Below are 10272 nucleotides of genomic sequence, written 5' to 3'. Positions count from 1 at the left end.
TTTGGATATGCTTAGCCTGACAGACGCTGAATTACTCATGCACACAATCAACCAGACAAAGCTCTGAAATGAACTTGCTTCGTTGACTCCATTCAACATATAAAGTGATATTGTGGCCAATCGTATGTAGTCGTGTGAGGTCATGTGATTTAAAATAGTTTGGAACACAACGCTTCCAAACCTTATTTAATCAGATACATATATAACTAAATGCACAATAAATGCAGTTTAGGTTACAAACCTAATTACTAAGTTAACACTAAATCTACAATACAAAAGATACAATACAAAAGACTCTTTAACCAAATACTGGAGAACAAGGTGACTGTCCCAACAACTGTTTGCAAAAATATGCACAAAGGAATAATTGAGAAAGGCGCTAGATCGCAATCACAAATTATTATCTCAATCGAGTCATCAAAGTGGATCATAAGCTTATACCTAACACAATTCTCAATACGTGAAATAATATGCAAATACCAATGTGCAGTGAAAAGATACATCAAAATATGTACATAGGAAAAACAATATGTGGGAACACTGTAAACCAATGTGCTTTGTTATACACAAAAAAGGGTAATTGTTTCCATGTTGTCGCCTAGCAGAATTAGTTGAAGAAAATGAGAGCCATAACTACCTGGAACCTTTAAATGACAAAAACAATCATTCCCAACACGCTATTATAAAAAAAACTAACAAGAAAAAGAAAAACAACATAAATTTTGTTTTGAGAGCCCAGCGGTAGTACTCGTTCAAATTTTATACCAGATCTTTTCAACGGACATATTCAGGAAACCTTTGCATGTGAATTTCTAAGGCTTTGAATGTGTAAATTTAAGCCTTCAACCCCTTTTGAAAATCATGGTGTAACACTGCCGTAACACTGTATCGCGTATGTTACTATCACCAATATACATAGTGTATACATAGACCAAAGTGGTCTGTGGATCATCTGCGAAGTTTCAAATTGCCTTAAACGTTTTACAAAATTTGCCAACTAAACTCAACTTTCCGTGTAGCTGCCTAGCCTTTTAGGATATGGATTTCAATCTTATATAGCATCTGATACAGTCATAATCTTGTATTCAAATAAAACATCCACTTTAAGATGGGTAAATATAGTATTCTCATAATAACGTCTTGCTATTGTGAAAGTTAAGTATTGTGAACATAAGGTGCATCTTTAACTGTTGACTTTCAACTCCATTTGAACACTTGAACCGCACTTCCTGTCAGGATGTAACAATCAATTCATGTGACACTATCTTCCATGCGTTGTATGTCAAAATCTGAAGTGAGTGTTGTGTAGTAGTTCCTGTGACAGGGAAATTCTTCCAGCCTTTTTGCCATTTCAGTAAAGGTTGGTGCTCAGAAATTAAAGGTCAGAACAGATTGATTGCCCTGATACCGCTATAATAGTAAGTACCTGTCATTGATTGAGATTTGTTTAGAACTGCATTTAGGGGTAAGTTGCTTATCTAGCTACCTGAGCAATACATTTTACATCTACCCATCTATCTATTCAAAAAATCGTAGGGAGAGAACGATGTTGTTCAAAATTTCCATTCAGTAAACAGTGATTTCATCTTGTCTATCATGCAATTAACTTGAATATGCCGAAACAGAAAAAAATGATACATTGGAATTATTTTGAAATACCCTCTTTTAGTAAAATAAATTGACAATGAGAGAACATTTTCTGATCCCTATTTGTTTGATGAAAATGGATGTACAGAGTAATATTATACGGGCTATTTCGCATGTGATATATATAATAATGACAGAAAATTTATCAGTGATTCATGCTGGTCAGGCGTAGAATTTTCAATGAAAAAGTCTGTTTTATTTTAATTTTTCATCTGAAATTCTAAACTAGGTCCAGTAAAAGTGAAGGTAGTATGTTTTATAACTTCACTTTGAGCGCTGCTAAAAAATATCTTATATGTTTCATTCTTTAAGTAATACAAGATTGATATTTTATAGTCCCCAACGAGATACTGTCGTCTCTTGAATTACTGCCTAGAGTTACAATAGCATATAGCAATACAGAATATTTTCAGTTAAATTCTCTTGCATATTAATAGGGAGAGCGGTTCAAGTGTTCAAAGGGAGTTCAAAGTCGACTGCTGACGATGCACTCCATGTCCACAATACTTTCGCCAAGTGGAAGAATGGATGGGAAAATATAAAGCTTCACCCTTCCACATGCTCGCTTCAGCATGCCAGTAAATTTTAAAGATTACAAGTAACATTATCAATTTCAACTAGTATGAAACGCCCATGCTTTTGATTCACACAAAAAAAGATATTAATAGTGAAGATTTAATGCATTCAATAAACAGTTTCTGTGCCTAAACAACGAGAAAAGATAATGTTTTCTTTGACAAAATAAAACGCATAAAAATCTGATTTAATTTCGTTTCATGTCCCTTTCTTGCAACAACGGTAACGGGCTCAAATGACCTTGGCAAAGTCGCACCAGTTATAGACTGGTGATAACTCAGTAACCCATACAATCAATTATTACGACGATGTAGCTCTGTGACGAAGGTCTACCTTACAGACGCCAAAAGCAAGAATCGTTCTACAACAGCTTTTTAACTCCCATTGTTAAGGTTTCGTAACAATAAGGATTTGCGATTGTGTAAACTTATGACTTTATCTCATATACGAATGATTATGTGACAATGTATATACGTTGAAATGTATACGTTTCAGACTCTTTTCATATCGTTGCGGACCCCTGTGCAGTTGTCAATGACCCCCAGGGTTCCGCGGACCCCAGTTTGGAAAACGCTGCCGTAGATGGCTAAAACCGTTATTGGACACGTTCGTTTCAATATCTTGTTGTTGTTCTTGTTGTTATTTTTCGTCATCATTATAAAGTCGCTTTTCTCTTCGAATACTGTACCAATTGCTTTGAAATTTTCAGTGAGTAAAGATTATATTTTTCGCTAAGGGCTATTTTTTAATGTTTGAGTTTTATGACGTCATCAAAATTTGCCACTATGAGGCGCAACGTGTCCTTATATTTGAGCATAGCTCTCTTGTTTTCAAAGCCTCTATTCACTTTTTGTGCCGCATTTCGAATATCGACAACAATTTTGTCTACTACAAAAAACGGTATATAGAAAAATACATAAACCGTCTCAAAAATTCCCAAACATTTTGAATTATGTTTTTAATCTATCACCGTATTCTGGATATGCAATCATGTTAGTAATGGTCTTGCTTGATTAACTGAATATGCAATTTCTGGAGCGCAGGATAACCGGGTAGTTAATATATGTAAATCCGTGGCATATCACGAATAAGTTCGCTGGAGTCACTATTTTCATAATTATAAGAGGTTCGGAGGAAGGACGACTCGTGACATGGAACGGATTTTGTTAAATTAACTGAAGCTGCAACAAAACATGGTCCGAAGTATCAAAATGGGGTTAAGCAGAAATTGGGGGAACGAAGGCAGATGAATGCACGAAACAAAAATGGAGAACTGAGACGATGGATTATCCGAATATCGTGTTAGAATTAGAAATGTGACAATTTGAGAAACGGATCGTGAAACGGAGAAATTATCCAGTCTTTTACACTACCAATCCCGTAGTCTACCGTACCTCATAAAAAATCTTTCGACTTTCGCTAAGCATGGCAAGCTGACCATTACGTGTCATTTTAATTTTGATGACTTCATCACACAAAATGTTAGAGTGAACACGAATCCTTAAAGCCCACAGACATTTTTGGACACGGAGTGGACCTATGGTTCGTTTTTGGACATGGGGTGGTATGGATCGTTTGCTTTGAGGACCACTTACTTTGAAATTTTAAGTTGTTAAAGATTGTATTTTTTGCTAGGCAGCTATTACTTTTATTCATTTCAAATAATTCTGTGGGCTCTATGGCATTCGTTTTTGTGTGCAATCAGTTAGTACTTAAATTCATGGTGAAACTGAATTAAAAGAAATAGATCATCGTCACAGAACCTGGAAAAGCTATGGCAGTCCCCGTACTGTTACCCAGATACAGGTACTGGTATAAGTATACCGCATGTTTTTGGGAAGTTTTCTTATGGGGAATGGTAAACTTTGATACCTGATCTGGTAATACATAAGTGAGTCGGATCATATATAGTTTTGCCCTCCGTGTCCACATATTCGAGCAAAGCTCTCTTGTTTGTATTACCTTTTTTCTTTTTGTTGTGAAAAATGTTTTTTTTCATTAATTACTGAATCAATTTCTTTGAAATTTTCAGTGATTCAAGATTGTATTTTCGCTACAAGGCTATTACTTTTATTTATTTCAATGTGATTCGACTTCTAAATTTGGTGTAATGACGTCTTCAATAGTAATAAAAATTATTTGTAACGGTCTGCTATCATCCCAAGTGCTACGAGAAAGTCGGAAGTCGAATATACGGTAAGGTAGACAGACTACTGCTTCCTGTTCGGCGTTCGTTTTCATTAATTTTTGGCATAGTTCTCGTGGTATTGTTTTTGTTGGTATTTTTCGTCTCGTTGTTATGAAAAAATCGCTTTTCCCATTAACTACTGAACCAATTGCTTTGAAATTTTTAGTAGTTTAAAATTGCATTTTTAACTAAAAGACTATTATTTTTTATATTATTTTAAAATTTTCTGTGGGCTTCGTTTTTCGTGTGCGATCATCAGAAATTGCGCACCTTGTGGCGGTTGCGTTTTCGCGTGAGTCGGGAAGATTGTTGTACCAATATCTACTGTGACAGAGTGCATACCCGCACTTCTTCGTTTTGGCTTTTGTGTTCATATATTTGAGCATCGCTCTTTTGAAACGGTAGACTGCGGTCTCGGATCTGATAATACAGTAGATACTCGGATCAGTACTTCACGTTGAAACTCAACCATGAAGCATAGGTCATCTTCACAAGACCTGGAAAAGCTAGGGCAGTCTAAGTACCGTTAGCGGTAACCCGATACAGTTACTAATAAGTTACCGTACTGGTTCCACAATTCCAGTTTTGTACCGGATAATGTATGATTTTAGAAGAATTGATTGGGGAATATTTTGTTTTGGCTTCCGTGTCCATATATGTGAGCATAGAATGTTTAAAAATAAATAAAAGTAATAAAATTTTAGCGAAAAGACGAAGAAAAGCAATACTAAGAATAAGATGACAACAAAGCGTTCCATATATACATTTCGTGTTCAATAATGATAAGTTATAGCAGACCAGTGCTAATCCAGTTATTGCTAATAGTTTGCATACAACTGTTTATTGAAAAAAAAAAACTGGCATTCATTTTTAAATTCAAATAAAATAATGTGAAGCATTTTAATATAAAATTTTACCAAATTAATATATATATAGGCTCCATCACGAGACGATAGGGTGAGTTGTTAGAAAAGAACTGAAGGTAACAATATGCTGTTCCTAAAAGAAACATGATATTTTTAAATAACTATGTTTGGCTCGAACTTCCACATTATTTTGAGGTTAGTAATCAGCAAGTCTTCAACATTTTTGTTTCACCATACATATGTAAGAATCTTTTCTTGAGAATCACATGAATAGAATGCATGATTCCAGTTCAGATATGACTTAACTTCTGAATATATTTGTACTGAACACGTAATCTATTCAAATTTATTGGACACGAATTAGACCTATGGAACGGTTGATTATAATGTTATTGCTGTTTTCTTCTTGTTTCTATTGCTGTGGAAGAGGTTGCATTTATCTTCATCAACTGGAACAATTGCTTTGAAATATGCATTGGTTAAAGATTATTGTTGTCTCTAGAAGGCTATGGTTTTTATTTGTTACTATGATATCTGATATTTCATTCAAAATTTCGCTTTTTCATTTTCCATGGGAACACCGCTGCTCAGACACACTTCACAAAAGGCTACATTATATTCGAAAACTCCTGATCAATTTTGATGGAATGGACGCAATTGATATCATGTTGTTAAGAAAGTGCAGAAGAAAAGTTCTGATTTATGCAAAAAATTTGGTAGTGATTGAACTAATATGAGACGAGACGAAAATAACAGGCCGAGTAGGAGTACACAACCTGACCAACAAAAACTTTTTTTTGAACAATTTTTGACAATGAGAGAATGCTCATGTCTGAATTGACACATACATCAACAACAACGACAAATTGCAAAAAACACTTCGGCAAAACTTTTCACACTTTTTGTGTACATGCTAATAATTTCAATATTCTCAAGAAGCACACACCATACCATATAACGAATTATATTCTCAAATTATGCAAAAATGCGCTAATCCATCGCAATATTAATCAAAACTGATAATTTTGTAAAATATAAACGTATCTTTCTGTAGGCTATCATAATATGAAACAATACGCCGTTAGCCGTCTGGACAATTGGAGGCCACTGCCTGTCAGATTGGGCAATTGAGCGGCAGTGGCAACAAATCGGGCAGTTACAAGGAATGTAATAATACATGACATTTTATTTACTCCAATATCATATCATGATTTGGTTTGATTTGGTTAAAACTTGAAATATATGACTTTTTTAATCCATTGTATTGTTTTGTATTTATCTAGCGCGTCGCCTAGGCAATCGGGTTTCGTTGATTGGGTTGTTTGAAGCGAAAATGTAGGAATTGTAGTAGATATTACCAATGATGTGAACTTCTTCCAGTCCGAAATCTGATTGGCCCCGCAAAGAACTATTTCCTAATGAGCGGTGAACCCGTCTAGAATTCTTCAACATTTTACAAATTTCCATCCGGATAAAGCAGGCAAAAATGTTATATATTTGCAGGCACTTTGGTACGATTTTAAAACGCCATTGGTACAACGCTTTGAAATTTATTTTTAGGAAAACAGTGATGGTCTACTTTGATCTTACAAGTATTTCATGATAGCAAGAAAAGGCAAGCAGCATACCATACTATTGGCGCCCCTGCCCTGAAGAAGCAAACTGATATATGTTGACGAAGCGCTGCGTAATTCATCGTATAATTTATGGCCAAGATATTTGCAGGTCATCTTATTATTTTTGACGACAATCATCAAGGCAGTAAAGAAAATAAAAGCCCGTCCGCTAAACACTCTCTTATTTAAACAATTGTGAAATGCGAATGATGTAGTACAACTGAATTTTGCGAAAGATGTTACTATTGAGAAACGATATCGCTTAATTGACAGATATGCAAATTGAAGATAATTACCCACCCAAATTAATCTGATAAAACCGAACCTAACTAAACAAGAATTTCTCTAATTCTCAAGTTTGCAACAACTTGTTACTGGCGACATAGGCATATCTAATGTCGTAGTACAGCAACCTGAACTCAGGTTGTGTACCAGTTTAGGGTTCAGGTTATGCGACATCTTGGTGCGCATACTTCAGGAGTACCAAAAAAATTACACAAAAAGTTTCATTTTAAGGATGTATTCAAATTAGAGATTCCGAAATGGTTAATTCAATAATATTTACAAACATAGAATTTTTGTGGGAGAACGTTGTGTCACATTACAAGGCGATTTTGAACTCAAACCGAAGTTCCATTGTTTCGTACTAATTGTTTTGAATTATATCAGATTGAAATGTCCTCACGTGCCTTTCATAGCTCACATTTGAGTGCCATGACCACTGGTATGGCGAACTTTGTTTGATGAATAGATCAAAATTTTTGTTTTATCATGAAAAAGAGACATTGGGTCACAAAAGTTTAATCAATGTCTCCAGAAACGATATATTTGTAGTTTTCATGAGCTTTATCATTCGTGGTTATCATTCGTATCATTTCATGGCTTTATCATTCGTATTGCGCGGTATTACAACTACTGTAGTCGACCTGTAACTGGCTAAAAGACTGAAATGCAGCAGATGAACTGATGTCATCGCAGCTATTAGTCGCTTTGGGTGCACATTTTCAACTTTTAATCATGATGTCATAGTGTTTTTCCCCTAATGTTTTGCCTACGTTTCAGTACAATGATTTCATTGTTCCCAGTAGTCACAAGCAGGCTATTCCGTACACTGGGCAAAGTTTAGATTTTTTTGAACAAAATATTCAGTTATCAGTTTGTCAAGAAAACCTTCATAAAAGCTCGCACTCTTTATACATGTGATTGGGAAGAAAAGTACGCTTAAATTGAAGTTAATATGATTATGAAAATAGAATGCTAGTTATTATTAAATATATATATATATTGCTGGAGAATGCATCCATCATGAATGCGTCTCGCTTTTTCAGACTTAGAATCAAAAGTCAAAGCAAATGTCAAGATTAGCGTTAAACTGTTTTTACCTAGAGTTTTGTTGATGCTCTTATTTTGAAATACCTATTTGAGTTTTTGTTTGACGCTCTCATATTTTGCGTTGTTTTTTATGCTGCCGCTTATCAGCAAAACTTGTTCCAACAATCTGATTTCTAATCTTTCAAAGCAACCATAAAAACACAAAAAATCTTTATACCTCATAAGAACTATTTTTATTTTTTTTCGATTTTCCAAATTTTTTCATTGTAGAATTTCTCGGAATATTCTGCTTTTCCTTTTTCTGTTGCTTGGCACTGAAACAATATTTATGTGCTGAAATTTTTTTTTTGCATTGATGAAATAAAAAGACTAACTGTCTCAACAATTTGAGACTTCGTTAATGGTTAGTTATGACCATTGTTATTTTCACGCCAAGCAAGACACCCCTGCGAAGAGTTCATTTCTGATGAGGGACTAATGGTGAGCTTGCCTTCTGGGCTTGGATACGCTCAACCTGACAGCCGCTGAATTTTTCATGCACACAACCAGACAAAGTTCCAAAATGAACTTGCTTTGTTCACTCCATTCAACATATAAAATGATATTGTGGCCGTGTGAGGTCAGGACTACAACGCTTCCAAATCCTATTTAGTCAGATACATATATAACTAAATGTACAATAAATGCAGTTTAAGGTATAAACCTAATGACTCAAATAGTATCCTAAACCATCTCTGCGTGAAATACAATCCTTTCCTATAAGTTAACACTAGTTTCACAACACAAAAAACTACAGCTCTTTCACCAAATACTGGAAAACAAGAAGACTGTCCCAACAACTGGTTGCCATAATATGCACAAAGGACTTTTAAAAGAAAGGTCACTAGATCACAAATTATTATCTCAATCACAAAATATTATCTCAATCGAGTAAGAGCCATCAAAGTGGATCAAGAGTATCTGGAACCTTTAAACGAAAAAAAGAAATCATCTTCAACACGGTATTAAAAAAAACTAAAAATAAAATAAAATAAATTATGTATTGGGAGCCCAGCGGCAGTACTCGTTTAGATTTTATACCAGATCTTGTGGTTTTTCCAGCGGTCATATTCAGGAACCTTTGCATGTGAATTTTTAAAGGCTTTGAATGTTTAAATTTAACTTCGGGCCCTCAACCCTTTTTTAGACTTCTGGAGGTTAGTCGTAACACTGTTTCGCGTGTGAATATCTTTGATAGCGTGGAACTTTACAAACTATACTTTCGGTTGGCCTGACTACTATTTTTTCAGTGGACCTGAAGACATCTCGCGGCACACCAGTGTGCGTACGCGCATAGTTGGGGGACTGACGTTTCATATACTGTTCTCAGATGATTTGAATGCGCATACTTATTGTTTTCAATATCGGAAATGCAGCTTTTTTCAATATAATGGTTCTGGGCCCCAAAATGGTCTGCTGGGTCATCTGCGAAGTTTCAAATTGCCATAAACTTTTTACAAAATTTGCCACCTGAACTCAACTTTTCATGTAGCTGCCTAGCCTTTCAAAATATGGATTTCAATCTTAATTTAGCATCTGATACAGTCAAACACTTGTATTCTGATAAAACATTTAATAGGATTCTTTTAATAACGGCTTGCTATTGTGAGCATGTTGAAAGGTAAGTATTGTGAACATAAGGTGCATCTTCAGCAGTTGACTTTAAACTCCGTGGGAACACTTGAACCGCATTTCCTGTCACGATGAAAGAAACAATTCATGTGACACTATCTTCCCTGCGTTGTATGTCAAAATGTGACGACATGACCAGGACTAGAAAATATAAAATATATGCTTGAGACCAGCAGCAAATGGTTACCAACAGATACTTTTTTATCAAAATTATAGACCGGGAAAATACTATTTTATTGAAAGTACTGGACGTATCATGATGATTATTTTTTGCAATAAGCCACGTTTTCAGCTACAACTAATTAAAAACAGTGTACCGAAAACAAGTGCATTGTTGCATGTTATGTGGAAGAGTTTGGAAACATTAAATTAATCA

This window comes from Styela clava, chromosome 12 (genome assembly GCF_964204865.1).
Source record: "Styela clava chromosome 12, kaStyClav1.hap1.2, whole genome shotgun sequence".
NCBI classification, from domain to species: Eukaryota; Metazoa; Chordata; class Ascidiacea; order Stolidobranchia; family Styelidae; genus Styela; species Styela clava.
The sequence above is the reverse complement of the archived record's forward strand: the minus strand, read 5'-3'. Positions refer to the sequence as shown.